The sequence below is a fragment of the Ambystoma mexicanum genome, chromosome 5p, assembly GCF_040938575.1.
Source record: "Ambystoma mexicanum isolate Mex_15411 chromosome 5p, UKY_AmexF1_1, whole genome shotgun sequence".
Taxonomy (NCBI): Eukaryota; Metazoa; Chordata; class Amphibia; order Caudata; family Ambystomatidae; genus Ambystoma; species Ambystoma mexicanum.
In genome coordinates this window covers 49,128,353-49,149,153 of record NC_090930.1, presented here as the reverse complement: position 1 = coordinate 49,149,153, position 20,801 = coordinate 49,128,353, and the positions used below count along the sequence as shown (strand labels likewise).

The 20,801-nt window shown below is 46.1% G+C and overlaps 1 protein-coding gene across 2 annotated transcripts in view; it reads right to left on the bottom strand.

Annotated features, from left to right (window-relative positions):
- The window catches only part of LOC138480711 (zinc finger protein 729-like), a 664,715-nt gene that overhangs the window by 87,460 nt on the left and 556,454 nt on the right, over positions 1-20,801 (bottom strand). The window contains exon 1 of one of the 2 annotated variants that reach the window (XM_069612416.1): positions 11,194-11,593. The exons of the other annotated variant lie outside the window; for it this stretch is intronic. The gene's annotated coding sequence lies outside the window, so the exon portion shown is untranslated. Of the gene's footprint in view, positions 1-11,193; positions 11,594-20,801 lie in introns of those variants that run through there. 2 annotated transcript variants of the gene reach the window in all.

The window sequence follows — 20,801 nt, the reverse complement described above, 5'->3', positions numbered from 1 at the left end:
CCTCCCTTTTTTCACTTTCACCAGGCTTGACCCCTTGGGGCCAGCATGATATTCTCACTGGTGACTGTTTACCTGTCAAAAGCAGGGGGTACAGACTGTCAGAACATGTGAGATCCCACGTCAAAGGAGAGGTCAACAAGATGCTTGATCAGCGGGGTTATAAAGCCCTCTACAAGTCCATGGTCTAGTCCAGTTGTCCTAGTACCAAAGGCAGGATCCAAGGAGTTAAGATTCTATGTGGACTATAGAGCTCTAAATGCAGTCACTAAGACTGATGCCCATCCTTTGCCAAGGACAGATGAGCTGGTGGATAGACTTGGTTCAGCCAAGTATCTCAGTACATTTGACCGAACCTCAGGCTATTGGCAAATAGCACTAACCGACCATGCCAAGGAGAAAACTGCATTTTCCACCCCAGCAGGCCTCTACCAGTTTAAGGTAATGCCTTTTGGACCAAAGAAGGCACCTGCTACATTTCAAAGGATGGTTAATCAAGTTTTGAATGGGATGGAGGACTTCTGCGTGGCATACTTGGATGACATTGCAGTGTTCAGCCCTACATGGAAAGAACATATTAATCACCTGGGATATGTTTTGCAGGCCCATCTGACCATAAAGGCAAGCAAATGTCAAATTGGTCAGAGTAAAGTGGTCTACCTTGGTCATGAGGTAGGAGGAGGTGAAATAAGGCCATTGCCCAGCAAAGTAGAAGCTGTGCAAAACTGGGTCACCCCTACTACTCAAACCCAAGCGAGAGCTTTCCTAGGTCTCACTGGGTACTACAGGAATTTCATAGAGAACTATGGGACCATAGCTTCTCCCTTGAATGTAATCTCCTCTCCAAAATTTCCTAAAAAGGTTAGATGGAATGAGGAGTGCACTCAAGCCTTTGAAAGCCTGAAGAAAGCCCTTTGTCAAGCTCCAGTCCTAAGAGCTCCTGATTATCACCAACCCTTCATTGTGCAGACAGATGCCTAGAAATATAGGTATAGGTGAAGTCTGTAGTCAAAAGGTAGGGAGCACCCCATTTGCTTCATCAGTAGGAAACTGAAGGAACCAGAAACAAGGTGGGCAACCATAGAGCGTGAATGTTTTGCCATTGTGTGGTCTTTGAAGAAGTTTAGAGCATACTTGTATGGATCTACTTTTGTGATTCAAACTGACCACCAACCCTTGAGATGGTTAATGCAAATGAAAGGGGAGAACCCAAAACTTCTAAGATGGTCAATCTGCCTGGAAGGATTTGATTTTACCATTGAGCACAGAGCAGGATGTCACCACAAAATGCTGATGTCTCTCTAGGATGTTTATAACCGACTAGAGGTAGAGATTCATCCAGGAATGGATTAAATCCTCCTGTCCCTTAGTCTGGGGGGCGAGTTTTAGGGAGAATTCTCCAGAATGGCTGATTTCCCTTTCCCAATGAGTCCCCCAGCAGCTTTGCTGGATTTCTAAGCTTTAGTTGTTTCACCTGGTCAGAGTGTGAGTCTTTTTCCCACTCTTTCATGTGTTTTGCTGTGAAGTGGCCCTGGAAACACCAGCAGTGGAATGACCCTGGAAACACCAGCAGTGGAGTGGTCCTGGAAACACCAGCAGTGGAATGACCCTGTCATCACCAGCAGTGGAGTGTCCCTGGCAACACCAGCAGTGGAGTGGCCCTGCCAACACCAGCAGTGGAGTGGCCCTGGCAACACCGGCAGCGAAATGTGCCTGGCAACACCAGCAAAGGAATGACCCTAGCAACACCAGCAGTGGAGTGTCCCTGGAAACACCAGCAGTGGCGTGACCCTGGCAACACCAGCAGTGGCATGATCCTGGCAACACCAGCAGAGGAATGACTGGCAACACCAGCAGTGGCATGGCCCTGGCAACTCCAGCCGTGGCCCTGGAAACAACAGCAGTGGCATGACCATGGCAACACCAGCAGTGGAGTGGCCCTGGAAACACCAGCAGCGGCATGACCCTAGCAACACCAGCAGTGGCATGACCCTGGAAACACCAGCAGTGGAATGACCCTGGTAACACCAGCAGTGGAGTGGCTCTGGAAACACCAGCAGTGGAATTTTTTTTTTTTTTTTCTTTTGAAAACTACAGTTTTAACATATAGAGAAAACTTTTGTTTCAGATGGTCACTTCGAAGATTCAGACAACACAAAACAATATCCCAAGGATTCATCACAATTAGTTTGAGGTTCAAAGGTTCAGAGATTTCTTTGAGGTGATTAATTTGAATTTTCTAGAACTATAACTAGCACGATTCTTCATTCGTGAGTAGACTGAGGTCGACAGAAGGAAAATACAAGGATAAAGAGCAAAATTCAAATGCAACATAAACAAGCTTAGTCTCAAACTGCCAACAGCCCAATTTCTAATCTATTAAAAGCCTAAGCACAAATGCTCTCAACAGATTCGAGTCACAAAGTGACGAAGTCACGCCACAAGCCCTCGTGGGGCACGCCCAACTTGCAAGCACGGTTAGCATGTAGACTGAAGCAATATATTTAAGTAATTTACGATGGCACATACGTGTTTAACGTTATTGCCACTGGAAATTAGTCGCCACCAAGCCTCCATATCTCCATCTAAAGGCGCAAATTGGCTCAGATGCTTTGAACGTAAGTCGCAGGTGGCTAGACAATCAAGAATTAGATGTTTTAAGGTTTCAGTGGACCCTCGACAAAAACGGCATAAATTGTCCTTCAGCGAGGCATGCTTTCTTAGCCATAGAATTTCCTTTGTTTTCAAAATATTTAAACGAAATCTTAGAAATTGCTCGCGATAATGTCTCGAATAGCATCGCAAAAGATAGGAAGATTGTACGTTTAATTTTTTGTGATCCGGACTCAGCCATTTTGAAGAGGCCAATTTCTCGTGTGCTTCCAGGTTGATAGTCCATGCCCAGATATCAAATTTTCGTTTTGCATGGTGTGGTCGTTTGAACAGATCGTAATTGCCAATTTCCGCAGCATCAACCCAATGTTGGACTCTTGAACGCCATAGGTCTAGTAAGCAGGCCCTGGTGGAGTCGTCCTCACCTGAGAAGATACAGTATGCCGCTGGTTTGCTGTTTTCTGTCATCTTTCGCATCAGAGCAATAGATTTCCAGATCATATGGCTATAAAGAGAATTCAAGGACAGTTCATGTCTTAAAGTGATAACAGGGACACACTTCGGAAGGTTTAATGCATGTTTCCAGAAGCAACCTTCAAGCTGGTTCCAGGTGTATTCATTTATGTGCCAGCTAGCTTCTGCACCAAAGGTCAAAATCGGTACCACCTTTTGAAGATAGAACATTATGATTGGAGTTAGCGAAAATTTGCCGAAGCTTTTGTTTATTTTGGCCGCTTGAAGAGCCAATCCTAGACATTTTACTTTCAAGGCGTCCACCCATGACTTTTCGCAGAGCGAATTGTTGAACTGTACTCCAAGGTACCGTATTGAGTTTACTGATGACAAGAGTTGGCCACCGACCGCCCACTTAAAGGCTTTATCTTTCTTGCTTCTCACATGGCCAATTGTCACGATTTTTGTTTTTTCAGTGTTTATTTGAAGCTCATTAGACGATAAGTAATCGTACAGACAGTGAAGTAGTCGCTGCAGTCCAACTTGAGTTCGATCCAGCAGCACCAGGTCATCAGCATAGGCGATGTATCGTACAGAAGTCCTATGTAATTTCGGAGGGAAGCAGTGGGCTTGATCTAAGTGGGGCTGTAGATCTGCTAAAAATAATTTAAACAGATCAGCTGCCAATGGGCATCCTTGCTTTACCCCTCTTGTTGTTATGATTTTATCGGATAGTTCCCCAGCCTTATTTAGACGAACTCGAATTGAAGTATTTGAATGTAGGGCCATGATAGGATTGAGTATACCTGCTGGACATTTCCATCTTAATAATTTTAGCCACAGCAGATTACGATTTATACCATCAAAGGCTTGCTTCATGTCAATGAAGGCCAGATGTAACTTGGTATTTGCTTTTAAGGCTTCTAATTTCAAGATGTTTAATATTGAGATGTTTACATCAACGCCGACGCCCTTTGAGAATCCAGTTTGACGGTCATCTAGAATACCAACCTCACAAGCCCAGGTTGCCAATTTTGATCTCAGATTTGATCCAAAGATTTTACCGATCGAATCAAGTAGGGCGATCGGGCGATAGTTATCAGGAGAATCCCAACGCCCCTTTTTGTGGATGGGAACAACAATTGCAGTTAACCAAGACTCAGGCAATGATTTATGTTTGGTGATATTCTTGAACAGACATTCAATGAAAGGCGCCCATAGCTGCGTGTTTTTTTTTAGCATTACGTTACTGATCAAATCTGGGCCGGCTGCACGTGAGTTCTTTAGCAATTTAATAGCGTAGGTTATGTCATCAAGCGACATTTCTGTGCTCCATGGCTCACCTTTGGACCTAGACTGTAGTTCCGGTTCAAAAATCTGGCTGTTAAAAACTTTAGAGAAATGTTCGCACCAGACGTCGGCTGAAATGATGTTCTGTGTCGAATTCATGCTATTTGCATGGCCTATATTTAAAATTTGCCATATGTCACGTGTGTTTTTAGTCAGCATATATTTCATCATTAATTCGGCGCGGTCTTGCTCTATTATCATACGGTTGGAAGTAACCCAATTTCTAAACAGTGTACGTCTGTTTCTCACTTCCACTGATAATTTTTGCTTTGACATGTTTCTTTTTTTTTTTTTAGACACCTCAAGTCTCTTCTTAGCTCTTGTTTTTTCTCATGCAAGAGCTTGCAGAACAGATGTTTATGACTTTTTTGTTGTATTTTCGAACCATTAGAATCGGTTGTATGTATCGATAGAAGGGGTGTATAATCTATCTCAATAGGCAATCTCATGAGCTTCTCAGTTAAGCAGCCAATCTGGTTAAGACTAATCCGCAGCCGATTTCTGCTCCTGTTTGTTTCGACGGGTACGTTGTATAAATCTATGGAAATGGCAGTTGACAAAAGACATTCAAGATTTAATAGTCTATGGTCGCTATTGGACATTTGTTGGACGTGCAGTGAGTTAATCTTTGGCTCAAACACTCTTGAAATCCAAAAATAATCGATGATACTATGTAGATGATCTCTATGCCAAGTTGGTTGTGCTGGATTATCACCTTTGCCCGCACCAATAACCATTATACAATCACGTATTTTCATTGCCTTTGACCATTGTTGAGCTCTGACTCCAATCTGATCTTTAGGAATCAGATGGTAAGTAAGATCCTTTGGTGCAGTTTAAGTCTCCACAGCAAATAATTGTTAAATTGCTGTGTTTTAAAATTGCGTTATCCATTATAGAGCATACAGCATCTATGAGTACCTTCGAACTGATATTAGCCGCATTCCAGTAGCAGTTTATGATTAGAAGCGATGTCCTTATTGAATCAGCATTGTCGCACATTGCGTGCATGAGTGTACCTTGAACAAAAGGATTGGGATTAAATGCTTCTGGTGTGGACCAGTTTTGGGACAGGCGAACCATAGTTATAAGTCCTGCGCTTGGGCGCCCATGGGCATTTTTGATGGCTGGATTGATTAAGGTAGTAAAGCCATCTCTCAGGGGGGCCTCAGACAACCATGTCTCCTGTAAACAGATGGCAAACACCTTTTCGAGTGGAAATTCAAAGTCATTAAATAAGTGGTTGAACCCTCGAGTGTTCCAAGAGAGAATTGAATGAGGAGCCTCCACTGTTGACAATCATGGCTAAACTTGAGCATGTACTCTCGAACGGCTCACATAGTTCTTCTTTTGGTGCTTTATGTGGCCGTGGGTACCTACTGTAGTTAGAAGCTTTCGGAAATTTGCAACGTCTTCAACTTGTTTAGCGAGCAGTTGCTTGTCGTCTTCTTATCGGAATTATTTACGATGTCAGTCTCAGGTTCACTTGAAATTTCGAAGCCAAACATCAAGAGGTCATCTGAAGCTTTCAATAGAGTATTACGAACTCCCCATGAAGCGATGTGCAGCAGAACGGTATCAGAGCATTGCTCTGTTACATATTCAACTATTTGGATGTCCTCAGTGACAATCAGCCGCAGAGGAGGAATGTGTTTGAACAACCTTAGCACATTAGTCCGGTTCAAATTTAACTCGTTGTCATCGCCCAGAATGTTTTGTAATCTCAATTTATGATTACTTTATGATGTTTGCCGGGAACTTTTCTCAGCATCCTTGAAATTAGAAGTGAGCTGCAGTTTGCGCTGATTTAGCGTTAGTTTTGGGTTGAGACTGAAACTCGCTAGGGCAGAGTCGGCAGGCCCTCCTTCCGTCGCACTCCGCCTTGAAGAGAGCTCAACATTTCGCCGATTGGATATAACACTCTTAGCCAGAAAAGACTTATGGCGTGAAGGCTGAGGCGAGGGCAGGCTTGCCTCGCCGCACAATTTTGACCTTTCGTCATCACCTGAGATCGAATAAGTTGACAAGTCACATAGGTCAATCGAAGGAGAATTAACTGACGCGGCGGAAGAACGGTCTTCTGAAATTATACGCCGCCGCTTCACTCCAGGTTTCAAGGAGGAAGGTTGGCCAATGCGTTGTGTCTTTACATTTTCAGTACAAGATTTCATGTTACGCTTAAATAGGCCTAATCTAGGTGGGGTGGATAAGTTCCTGATGAAGCTTTTGGTGGATGAACGTATGGCTTGCTTTGGATTAGGACATGATGTCATGGTTTTTCCCTTTCTCAAAGGGATTGTAGATTTTGCATTCTGCGTACCAACATTCCTTTTTGGCACCGCACCCAGGTCACCTGTTTTGGCTGGACCTGAGAAAATGCAGAATGATGAGAATGGATTATTCAGAGGAGCTAATTGAAGCGCTGGAGGCTTTGAAGAGTCAGTGTCCTTTGGAGGGCCAGCGTCGGTAACTACAGATGACTCACTTTCTAGTAAAGGTTGACTTGCATCAAATGAAGGTTGTGGGATTACCTTTGCCAAGTCATTTGTGCTTGAATTTGCTGTACGTGCACTGGATATAGAAGTATTTGCTGCATCTTTTGAGTCAGAGTTCTGTGAGCTTACAGCCAAAGAAGGATGCATCAAATGAGTATTCTTAGCCAATGAACAAGTGTGCTTACACACATTAGCTTTTCCGATTGTGGTAGGTGGTAATAATCTATTGGCTATATCTGCAGTTACATCCATGAGATCTGTTAACAGAGTTTCATTCTTCTTTTGATTAGTTGAGATGACCTCGCTAATATGCGATTGCCAACGAACTCCTAAGCCTTCTTCAGCTTGCATTTGATCTTTTGAAAATGTGATGAAATTATCAATTCTTTCAAGTTTTGTCATAAGGTTCAATAGCATCGCTCCTTGATCGCGAAGGGTTTCATTTATAGACTCATACAGTTTTACAAAAGGAATCATTGCTTGCGAAGAGGCAGCAAGCACGTTGTTGTGAATTTGAATTGCAGCGGCAACTGATAGACTGGATTTGGAGCTTGGAGTTTTACAGGATTCATTGGCAAAGCTTGAGTCATGTGATAGGTCTTTGCTTGGAGTGTGCAGTGCAGGTAAAGACACAGGAGTCGTACTAGCACTCACTCTTTTTTTGCTCAATTTCCCATCTAAACAGATGCCCGCTTGTTGCGGTATATGAGATTTCTTTTGCTGTCCCTTCTGAGGCGAAAACTGCATCGACAGCCGTGCCGGAGCTGAGAGTGCACTAATGTCAGGATCTAAAGGCTGACCACTCAGGTTCAGTGCTGGGATCCGCACTGTTAGACTGGGTGTGTCCTTCATCAGGGGAGCTTGCAGAGATGCATCGGACCTGTTGGTAGGGAAGGTTTTTGGTGGCACTTTAGGAGTATGGCTTGTATGAGGAGCATTGGGCCTCTGCGGGCACTCATATTGAGATGAGCGAGCAGAGCCAGAACTGGCGGTAAGTGAGTATACACAGTTAGTGTTTACTGAAGTGATTGTGCCACAACGTGGATCTGGCTGTGGCATCCAATGAATATTAGAGGCAGAAGCTTGCAAGAGCATTCTTGACTCTTGGGTTGAGTCGTCTTTTGCACGTGGACCTTCAAAGTGAATTGCAGAATTCTGTGGACAGAGCGTGATGGAAGATGACGCTTCAATATTTTCTGCATGTTTTGTCGGAAGGATGACTTCGTTCGATTTCGCCGCTCGAGAAGGGGCAAGAAAAGGAGCAATAGATGGTTGTTCCTGATCTAAAGTATCTGCACACATGATTTCCGCATCCGTTAAATCAAAAGGGAAAAAGGGGATGTCACTAGAAATAATTTGCATGGAGGGGAGTGCATCTTCCGGGTCTTCCTCCACAGGCGGCGCTGGATTTAAATTTGCGAGAGAGAGTAGCGGTATTGGGCGTAATACCTTTTCTTGAATTGCATCGCTGTGCGTATTACTCAGTGGGGTGTCGGTAGTTGAGGGAATTGAATCACCGAGGACAAGGTCATGGTTTGCTGCAAGATGTACTTGAGCGGTTATTTTGTGAGAAACAACAGGTGCGTTTAGGTCAACCACTTGCTTGCTTACCTTTGCACCAGTCTTAATTTTGCCTGGAATGGCAGTCCAGGGGTTCAACATTCGTCGCTGTTGTAGTGTTTTGTGTCTTGTCTGAGGACCACGAGCCGGAGAGGGCGCCGCTACCTTTGGGGAGTCGACCATGTTCCAGCAGCGTACCAGCGAACCAGCAAACAGCCAAACAGCCGCTGTAAAAATGCACTCGCCCTTCACACACGAGGGCTTAACGCCGCGAGGGCGCTTGGGTCTTGATTATGTAGGCTCCCTCCTGAAGGGGGCGGGGCTTAGATCCACGCCACACGCCGCACGCCGACTTGCTCCACGGCAACCAGGCAACCAGGAGGACAAAGCGTCGAGGAACAGCAGTGACTGGGAGTCAGTCACGCAAACGCCAAACAGCCGCTGTAAAAATGCACTCGACCTTCACACACGAGTGGAATTACCCTGGCAACACCAGCAGTGGAGTGGCCCTGGCAACACCAGCAGTGGAGTGGCCCTGGCAACACCAGCTGTGGAATGGCCTTGGAAACACCAGCAATAGAATGGGTTGGGGGAGCCCAGGAGACTCCACGTGAAAGCCGCCGTAGTCAGAAATACAACGTTGTTGTATTTATGATTTCCGTGGGTTTCCAACCACTGAAATCACAAATACAACAATGTTGTATTTGTAATTGCTGCGCCTTTGCTTTTTGCTTTCATTTTACGTTTTCTGTGCTTCCCTGGGCTTGGGGAGCACCGAAAACGTAAAATGAAAGTGAAGGTAGCCTCCTCAGCTCATGTTGAGCTCTGCTCTACCTGCAGTAGGCAAAAGCTCCCAGTAGGGGGCTTTTGCTGCTTGTTTAGTGCTGCCAGGGCATAGCTGAGGAGGCTGCCTGAAATGGCAAAATGGATGCTCCCATCTAAACGCTGTGAGCCTCATTTGCACAAAAGCTTACATAGGAACTTTCATTAAAAATATGTTTAATGTATGTTTTGGATTATTGCCATCTTTTAAGGCAATAATATTTTTGAGCGCACTATTCATTTAATCTAGCACAAAGGATGCAACACGTACACGGGGTGGACTGGGAAGCAAAAAAGGGCATGGAAATCATTTTCAAAGGGGCCCCACAGCCCAACCCCTTTCCCAAGAACATTTGGAATAGAGTAAATAAGGAACACAAAAGACACCCACGATACAGCGGCCCACCGGAAAATGACCAGGGTGCCCTGTGGGCCAGTGCACCCCTGCATGCACACTTGTAGTACAGTCCACCCCTGCATGTACACCTGTAGGCTAGTCCACCCCTGCATGCACACATGTAGGCCAATCCACCCCTGCATGAACACCTGTAGGTCAGTCCACTCCGCATGCACACCTGTAGGTTAGTCCACCCCTGCATGCACACCTGAAGTCGAGTCCACTCCTGCATGCACACCTGTAGGACAGTCCACACCAGCATACACACATGTAGGCCAGTCCACTCCTGCATGCACACCTGTAGGGCAGTCCACCCCTGCATTCACACCTGTAGGCCAATCCACCGCTGCATGCACATCCATACGCTAGTCCATCTCTGCATGCCTACCTGTAGGCCAGTCTTGCCATGCATGCACCCCTGTATGTACACCTGAAGTCCAGTCCACCCCTGCATGCACATCTGAAGGTCAGTCCACACCGACATGCACACCTGTAGGGCAGTCCACCCATGCATTGTACACCTGTAGGCCAGTCCACCCCTGCATGCACACCTGTAGGCCAATCAACCACTGCATGCACATCCATATGCCAGTCCACAGCTGTGTGCACACCTGTAGGCCAGTCCACTCCTGCATGCACACCTGTAGGTCCGTCCACACCGGCATACACATGTGTAGGCCAGTCCACCCCTTCATGCACACCTGTAGGCCAATCCACCGCTGCATGCACATCCATACGCTACTCCATCTCTGCATGCCTACCCGTAGGCCAGTCCACACCTGCATGCACATTTTTGTGAGCCAATAGTTCCTTTTTCTCGCTGGCCTGTGTTTATATCTAGGGGTCGAACATGCACTCCCTTATCTGCTAGGAGTTAGAGATTATCCATTTATAGTATATTACATTTTAAAGTATCTTTAACTGATGAGCCCGGTTTTATACCGTATAATGGAGCTATATAAACATAAATGGCGGGTGGGCGATGTTCTGTAGCCGCTAAGAAGCCCCTCCTAGACCCCCCTGGGCCAGTCTCACAGACATGTGGATGTTAGTCTCATGAGAACAGATGGAGAGCCTTGCATTATGCAGGACTGTGGGGGGGCACTAGACAAAAGGGATTGGACTCCACGAGTCACTGCCCCCTTACATCGCCCACTAAGGAAGTAGGAGTGGCGTATGTGGCCTATTGTATCTCCCCTCCCCCCCCCCGCAGATAAATACAGAGGATGAGCCCCCAGTACATCCCGCGCCCCGCCCCTACCAGCCTGGGCGCTGCAGTAAGAATAAAACTGCAGCAGGTCACGTGCTTCTTTATCATTCAGATGCCACCTCCAGGCACGTGCTTCTGAAGTGTGGCAAGTGCCAGCATGTTGCACACATGGTGCGGACTAAGTGTGTGAAAATGCTGTGAATAATTTGGGTAAACAGCATATAAACCCCTCAGAAATCGCGCGGGAGATTTGAAGTACATCGGGGGTCTGGGGAGGGGGGGTTGGGGTGACTTACTTGGCGAGTCTTTCTGGGGGAGACTTCGATGGTCCCAGGAAGAGCAGCTCATCAAGCTGCAGAGCAGGGAAAGTGCAGCCAGGTCCTGCAGCAGAGGCAGCAGGAGCAGCAGGCAGCAGGGTACAGAAGCAGCAGGCAGCTATGCCAGGGGCACACAGAGAGGCACACGATGATTAGACTGAGGGAGGAAGAGAGGCAGAGGACAGGATGAGAGGGGAGGGGCAGGAAGAGAGGGGAGGGGCAGCAAGAGAGAGGGTGGGCAGGTCTCCTCAGCCCAGAGCACGGGCATTCAGGACCCCCAGCCTGGGATCACTGTGGGGGGGGGGGGCAGCAGGGCAGGGGTCTGGGGGAGGCTGGCTCATGGGCAAGGCCAGGCGCTTCCTTCCTCTGCTACTGCTCCTCTTCCTCTTTTTACAATTTTGCATGCGGCGCTTTTCATCAAGGCTTAGTGGCGAGCGCCCCCTAGTGTCCGTGTCATTTAATGCACTCCACTGGAGGACCTGTCAGTGCTCGCTCAACATTTCCCCAGCACCTTTCAAGCCGTCTGAATAAAAGCTCACAAGCAGTGAGCAGCATTTTTCTTCGATAAGCAGTGGATATATTCTCTAAGCATTGCTCACAAACAGGAGAAAAATGAATTCTGCACACATCTATTACTGCGCCACAGATACGGTTCGAGTATCAATCAAAACTGTTGTCTTTCATATTTTAAGATATATAGTAGCCCATGGTGATAACACGTGTTTCGGCACCCTTAGCGTGCCTTTTCAAATCTGGGCAATCAGCTTGGTACACATTTCTGTATTTAAACATGTACAAAAACAACACAAAAGATTTTTACAGTGTAAGGTAAACATATTAGTCAGCATATGTATTACATTTATTTCCCCGTGTAAAACAGATTATTTTAAACCATTAGGAACAATGAAGGGTTCACAATTGGAAAAGTTTAAATAATACAAATGTTCATAAAATAAAACGTTAACACATACCATTATGGTAGCCAGTTGTAGTGTTGATACATTCCAAGAAATAATGGTAAGGGTCGGAAAGCGAAGCGAGGTAGCGTGGGGAAGAGAAAGGGGTAGGGGTGAGGAGAAAGAAAAAGAAAAAGTAATGATAACATGTAAGGATGGAGTCAGGGCAAAAAGTGTCAATTAGTTATATATTCTACTACAGAAAATACAAGTTATCTCCAAATCGGGCTTACCTATCATTGGCTGTTCGAAAAAGCTCTATTAACGTATTTGGAAAAGTAGAAGCATGGAGTCCCATCAGACTCGTAGGTGTTGTTGGTGCTTGTTTGGTAAATAAAAAGGCAGGGAATGTGTTCGTTTCCCTTCGTACATTGCCATATTTGCGTTCGCTATATATCTAAACATCTGATTAATGCATTTGTATTTAATGAAAAATCTACTTTTAATCAGTGTAAGTTTTATTTTATTTTTTTATAAAACCATTATGTGAAAGTTAATTCTATTTTGTATCCGCTCTGTGAGAGTGTGATGCTGGAAATGCATCAGAGGGACAGGGCCTCTGAATCCTTGTCCTTTACTGCTTTTTATCATGTGTTCTGTCATGTTTTCCGCCCAGGAGTCCATGTGGGACTCCTGGCGGTGCAGCTCTCTCTTTTGGTTTGGTGAACAGACCCATGGGATACCCTTATGGCACCCATGGGTAGGGGTACAACCCTGTGCCCCTAGTGTATGTTTTTGGGCAGCTGTGGGTGGCCCACAGAGCAGGGTATGGGCTGGTGGCAGCTCCATGATGAATTTGACAGGTGCTCTGGGTGTCCTCCATTTTGGGATACCCAGGCCCTGCCATTGGGATCAGTTGATTCCTGATAGGAAACAAGATGGCCCCTGTGGCCTCTTGCTTTCTATTGCCTGTTACCTTGTTTCCCAAAGTCCTGGGAAGCCCTGACTCTGTCCCTTCCCCCTGACTGGCTGTTGGGTGGAAGTTCCATATATGGTGTTGTTGTGAAGGCCCAGCTAGACTGACTGGAGCCTTCCCAGTGACTGTATGTTGTGGGTACCTCCTGTGGGTGCGACCTGGGTGAATGGAGTGTGTGACCAATATACACTCCTTGTTGTGGTTGTCTGGTTTCTGGCATGAGAGACAAAGACTGAGACAGCCCTGCCCGAAACTGGCCTGAATGCAGTGTGTAGTGTTGAATGGCTGGGCACTTGTCCCAATCCACATTCCTTGTTGTGAGTGTCTGAAAGGGAGGAGTGTGGCCTGAATGCACTGTGTGCCTGATTGGCTGACTGACTGCATGAATGCCCTTCTGTATGATTGGCTGCTGAGTGTGTGCCAGCAGTGTGGATGAGAGACAGAATAGTATATCTGGGGACCTCTCACCACTGGTAATTGTTCAGAAGCGTTCTGGAGCTGAGTCTCCACTCTAAGAGTAACTGGAACTGCTGATCCTCGACGTCCAGCTGGAAGAAGAAGACTTGCTGCTGCATTTGCTTCGACCGATCCGAAGGCTGCCGAAATCGTCGAAGACTGACCCGAGAGAGGACCTGGTAAGGCGCCCTCTTCCCGTGCTCAGAGGGACCATCGAGCACCGCTCCATCTTCACCGAAGCGCCCTGGAAGACAGACCCTCGAAAGGCTGCCGACCCGAGACGGGACCGCCGAGGAGATCGAAGAGAAGCACCCGGACATCGCCGCCGTCGAAGTCCATTGCCGTCGACCAGGGTTCGCAGGTTTGTGTAACCGCTGGAGGCCCGTTGAAGTTGTGTTGCCCAGCCGTGGGAACCACTTGACGCCGTGCCGCCGACGACCGGAGCCGTCCGCTCCTTGCCTAAGAACATTCGAAGCGAAGGACTCCCTCGCTCGCATCGTCGACCGCTTTATCCTGCCGGAGAAAGTCGAGGATGACCAACGCGCCGAGGAGAAACCTGCCGGTGGGTTTCCCGCCACCCGAAGACCACAAAGACTCGAACGACTCGACGCCCTTGCTGGGACCCCGTCTCCATAATCTTTATGGTCCAGAACTATTGTCACCGAGGTGCCCCGCACTCCTCTTCCTTGCAGGACGCTGACGCTCCGACGCCGACGAGCACCGCTCGGACGAAGCTGCCGCCTCATCGACGCCGTTCTACCCTGTTTGTCGACGGACGTTCGACGCCCCGTGTCTCCCGCTTGAAAGGGAAGGCATTCAAGAAGGGCCGTCGATTCCCCGCCGCCGAACGCCGAGTTCCTCGAAGCTTCTCGATGCCTCTCGACGATCCGTGACTCCCGCTTGAAAGGGGGTCGCTCAAGAAGGATCTGTCGACGCCTCTTCGAAGAACTCGACTCCACCAGGTACATTGGGGGGGTAAAAACATTATAGGAGGGAATAAGACTTGCAGAGCAATATATGGACTGGGCTTGTGCTATATCTTTATTTTACAGGTTGCCCAGGTGGGGGATCTCCACACAGAACTGTGTCTAGTGGTAGGGGCCAGTATTCTGCCTATTGCTCAACCATCTTATTTTCTCTCCTCTCTCTATTGCTGGTTTCACTCTATTGATCTGTGTGACATTGTTACAGTATTGTTGATGCATTTTAATAAGATCTAATACAAAGGGTGGTACCACTTTAGAATTGTATATATTTGCCATTGTTGATTTTCCTAAGTACAAAGTGAGTTATTATGATAAGTGTACATAACCTTGAATATTGATTATATAAAGACTGTGTTCTAACCAATACAGTGTGTGGACATTCCTTTGTGGGGGCTTGGGGACTACACTGTACTTAAGAACCAGCCTGCATCACCTCCTGAGAAGCTAGGCCTTGATTGCTCGACCATAGCTACCGTAATAGAGAATCTTGGCTGGGGACTGCTGTGCCTCTCCTCTACCATATAGAGAGCAGAAGTACAGACACCCCCCACCGGTCCTTTACAGAGAGAACATTAATTACGTTATTTAAAAATCCACACAAGAGAAACCGACGGCGAAATAAATCCGTCTTTCCTCTGTGCGGATCTAATCCTGATTGGGAAAGCAAAAGGGTGGTCTTGCACTCTCAGTTAGGGCTTACCTCAAAAATCAAGTTTCCTGCATCCAACTATCACATAATGGTTTTATAAAAAAATGGTCTGGCAAGCAACATCTCTCATTCGCTTCACTGTCTGTGTATGTATAGTTCTGACACCCACGTGTAACTGGAGGAGAGATTGGAAAAGGGATGTTCAGTTTAAACACAAGATGGAGTGTAGTAGAATTGACTGGGAAAAAACATAAAATAGTCCCCAGCACAAACATTTTTTTAAAATTATGAACTGTTTGTAACTAACCTTTTTTTGTTTGTTTTTTTTTGCAACTTTTTTGACTCGACCTTCAACATTTGCACGCTGTAGCTCCGATTCGTTTCCGCATGTCCTCCCTTCCTCTTGCGCTGCAACGACTATATTTTCTGTATCCGCATAGACAGCACAGAATGAGGCTCCATCGTCTCCCTGAAACATAGTACTTTCATTACTATGTATCAAAATATTGTTAGCATAAAACACACGTGAGGACGAACACACAGGTACATCTCAATAGCCAAACATGATTTAAACATTGTGTGCAACAATCAAACGACAAGTATTTGACCAGTGATGATCTATTTCGATGGAGCTGTCAGTATCCATACTTCTGGCTCTGCATGGACTGCCATGAATGGTTGTATTGGAGAGGAGGCATCCGCATCTCCCTGAAACACAGTACTTGCATTAGTATGCTTTTCAATATTGGAAACACAACACACACTTGGGGTCGACGCCACAGGTACATATAAAGAGATAACCACAAATGATGCATTGTCCAAAAGAATCAAGGAAAATCTAAATATGATCACATTTCATCGACTTATTTCTCCGATTCCTTTACATCTGCATCATCAAAATGGGATGTTGTGATTGTGGTGGAAGCTCCGTCGTCTCCCTGAAACACAGCACTTGCATTAGTATGGTTTTTAATATTGGAAACATAACACACACTTGGGGTCGACGGCACAGGTACATATAAAGAGATAACCACAAATGATGCATTGTCTAAAACAATCAAGGAAAAGTATGCAGATTTCATCGACTTATTTCTCTGATTCCTTTACATCTGCATCAAAATGAGATGTTGTGATTGTAGTGGAAGCTCCGTCGTCTCCCTGAAACACAGCACTTGCGTTAATAGGGAAGAAAGTATAGCAAATGGAATCACGTTATATGATCACGCATGATGGAGCTGTCAGTATCCATACCTCGTGCTGCTGAAGAATATCTATGGATGTTGCAAATGTAGTGCGCACTTCCGAAAGCTGTTGCGCAGATTCGTATACGCATGGTCCCGCTTCCACTTCCCTGGAATTACTTGAATGTCAGGCTCTGCATCAAGTGCAGGGGTTGACGCTCCATCAACTGCCTGAAACATAGTACTTGCATTAGTGAGGATTACAATAGTGAAAACATAACACACACCTGTGGTCGACAGCACAGGTACATATCAACGGCTAACCACGAATGAAACATTGTGTAGAACAATCAAACGACAAGAATTCCAGCTCTGATGATGACGCTCGATGGAGCTGTCAGTATCTATACCTCCTGCTGGTGAAGAACATCTAGAAATGTTGTAGATGTGGCGGACGCTTCAGCATCTCCCTGAAAGACAGTACTTGCATTAGTATGGATAACACTAATTATAACTGAAAACAAACACCAGTGGACGATAACTAAGGTGTATATGAATTGGAAAGCACTAACCAAACATTCGGTAAAATAATTACACAATAAAATAAAACTATTACTTGACATGCATAAAACAAGTATGTAGCGGATTAGCCTAGTAAGATTACCTGATACGCGCTAGAAGTGGTTGATAACTGCGACCACGTCAAGGATGTAGAATGTTCTTGCTTCAGATTCAAGGGATAGTCAAGAAGTTGTAAAGGTAAATTAATGATTGATAATGAAATGCCAATATTAAAAATAGCCATGTAAGGCGACAGAATACTTGAAAAATGCTCAATACAGCACAGTTCACTGTTCCCATATATATACATTGTGTTTGTGGGTTATGAAATCGAAAAAGAATATATGATAAATGTCATTATTCAAAAAACTATACACTCATATCAATATTGAAATTATTACAAGGGATAGAACACCTACAATATCAATTAATCCATTCGGCTACCTACACACGACCGCAAGGCCTAAAGCTAAATCTGGACACTTGACTCACCAGTGGCGGAATGTGGATGAATAGAGTGGGAATAGCGTTTTCGATCAATTTCCGTGTCGTTCGCCGTTTATTCTTCTTTGTTACCCAAGATGTTGTGTACATGTCCAAGGAAAAGTGCCGGCTGCAGATGCGGTATCGATCACCCCTCTTGTCCTGTAAGACTTGTTGGACTCTACTTTCCAGCTCATCCAGTGGATATCCGCAATGTCTGACCCATTCTCTTATTCGATCAACAGTTTTTGGGAATACATGCATTGTAGTGCCTTCAGATTTCGCATGGGTCTTCGAAGGGCAACCGCTAATCGAACAGGCAGGCATTGTTGATAAATCTGAAAAGTAAATATTGACATTATTAAACAATCTTCAAGAATAAAGATTTGATACAAAAGTAAATGAATCATACAATGATCAATGCAAGGTTTGTTTTGGTCGCAGGAACTATACCAGTTCATTATGTGCTGCTTAGTATTTGCATAAGTTGCAGAAATGTATAATTGATGTCACTAAAAACTGAACATGTGACTCGTCCCTTGAATGTTCTGTCTTGCACGAGAAGGAAACATGCTTACATTATAGACTGGACCCCCGAAGGATGCAATTCGATGACAATAGACAAAGATGAAAATAAATAGATCTATTGATAACATAGCAATGGAAACTCAAGTCAATAGCAATGAGACCAATGAACATAGCACTATTGTGTACTCTACTCGCAAATAGATAGAAATTTAAAAATCTGGGAAATATGACTAGGATACATGGCCTTACCTTGACCAACAAACAGTTGGATTCAGCAAGCAGAGCAATATGTTGCAGGAGAATAGGTGGGTGGCCACAGGTAGCACACTGATGGGTTTGCTCTAAGCGGTCACAGAAGTTCACGGATAGCACGACAACGAGTAGATTAGCGTAGATCTCAGTGGTTGCCAGGTGGCACGTTCAGGAGTTGACTTGCAAAGCACAAAGATGTTCTCATGAGACATATCAAGTGGTTTATAAAGTATTAGAAACAGGGGTGTGTTTGTGAATGAATGACGTATGTATGTCGTGGTATTAGGGGGGCGGCCTGCTTCAAGGGGAGGCCTGGCTGGAGACACAGGGTCTGAGGAGACCATGTGAACGATGGCCCCTTGGCGTGGGATACCTTTTGAAGTGTACATGTAGTTTGGCACCTTGGCCTTTCGCGCCCCTGACAGCGCGCATCCATTGGCGCGAACCGCCTTTGATAGAGGGGTTGGGCTGGATGGGCCTGGGGCGTGCAGATAAGACACAGGAAGACTGCTGAATGGAGACACACTTATGTGGATTGCAGGGGGGTGGCCTGCCTCAGGGGAGGCATGCATGGAGACACGGGGTCTGAGGAGACCATGTGAACGATAGCCCCTGGGCGTAAGATACCTTTTGAAGTGTACATGTTGTTTGGCACCTTGGCCTTTCGTGCCACTGACAGCGCGCATCCACTGGCGCGAACCGCCTTTGATAGAGGGGGTGGGCTGGATGGGCCTGGGGCGTGCAGATAAGGCACAGGAAGACTGCTGAATGGAGACACACTTATATGGATTGCAGGGGTGTGGCCTACCTCGGGGGAGGCCTGCCTGGAGACACGGGGTCTGAGGAGGCCATGTGAACGATGGCCCCTGGGCGTAAGATACCTTTTGAAGTGTACATGTTGTTTGGCACCTTGGCCGTTCGCGCCCCAGACAGCCCCACATGCCAGCGCTCATCCACGGGTGCGAACTGCCTTTGATAGGTGGGGGGTGGATGGATGGGCCGGTGGGCGTGCAGATAAGTGTGTGGGAACGAGGGGCCATCAGGCCCCTCTCGATGGCCCCTCTCATGCTTTACTTCTCAGTAGAAACTCGGACCAAGTGCCTCCAGTAGTGGGTTCACCCCTTGCCCTTATGTGATAACTTTGGTTGACAATCGCGTAGATGGGACCACTGAGCATGACTCTTCCTCTGAGATCACTGTCCTGCATGTGAACCAGCCTGAACTAAGCACATCGCTCGTTCATCTCCATAAACGTGTCCTTGCCCACACACCCTCGCCAGTGGAAACTTACTGCCATTGTGACCCTGTGTACCTGCAAGGTATTCTCTTCAAGTGCCAGACCACTGACCACAACATGATGCCCACCTAGCAGATCCCCAATTAACATTAGACCCCTACTGCAGTATATCGTTGCTTATCAATAACAAATGCCACATACCAGAGATTCTTGTGAGCACAGACCCACACTTCAATCGGTGTATTACAGTGGTCAAGACCCTTAACCTAAGGCCTGTATAATCCAATGTTAATTGTTAGTATAGATATATGTGTGACTTTTATAGAGACATAACCTACTGAAAGACTTTGAACAAGTGTTATTTAGTGCATGCATTATCGAGAATATTTTATGGTAGCTTAGATAATGACCACTCTGCTTCACAGCGACCAGACCTTCACCCATTCGGAGCACCGATGTCTGAGACCACCCTTGAATGGAGACACACTTGATTCATTTAAAAAAATCGAAACAACCGTTGTTAAAATATATGTGGTGTTTTATTTTGTATCTTATTTTCATGACACAAAAATACAAGACTTTAAAGATTATACAGGTCAGGTTGCAGCACAGCGAGAGAAAATCCCCTGTACTGACCGCTTCTCTAATGGCACGAACGGCACAGGCGGGTATCACTCTTCGAACGCGGTGTCCAAGCCTCCCGTTAAGCCACCATGTAAAGGAACGATAGGTCACCAGCCTGCACCACCTGTGAAAAGGAATGAAACAAACTGTTTTTAAATGACCAAGATAAGTTTAATAAACGTTTGTTGTCAATGACAATTCTTGTAACAAATGGCATTCTGCACGGACAAATGCTATCTAGACAATGCACACTATTGAACGACTTACATGCGTTACAATGATATGTAGATGTCATTTTGGATATAGTAGAAGAACATGAAATAGGAGTGGCATGACAAGCAGAGTATACTTACTCGTTACTCGGATTACGAGGACGAACAGTTGCGCGAAGTTCGTGCATAAGCACCATCATTATTCTCAACACGGCCCGTGTGAGGCAGGCTGCCCTGAAGTCTGGCAGCTCGGTGATGCATTGCAGTCGTGGCTCGCCTTCCGAAATGTAGGCCAGGCATCCCGAGTTTTCTCGGCAGCAGCAGTTCTCCTCCTCGGTTGGCATTAGCTTGCACCGATTGCATGTGCACCAGGTGGAGACGCCGTCCATGCGACTAGGCCCAGGCTCTTCATCTGTTGATTCGTCCTGCCAACTGCCGTCCGAATCCCCATCGTTTTCGCGTGCTTCCCTTTCCAGTAGTTGCTCCTCGGTATACTCGGGCTCGTACATGTAGGGCATTATTGTAGCCATTGTGTGGTAAACAAAC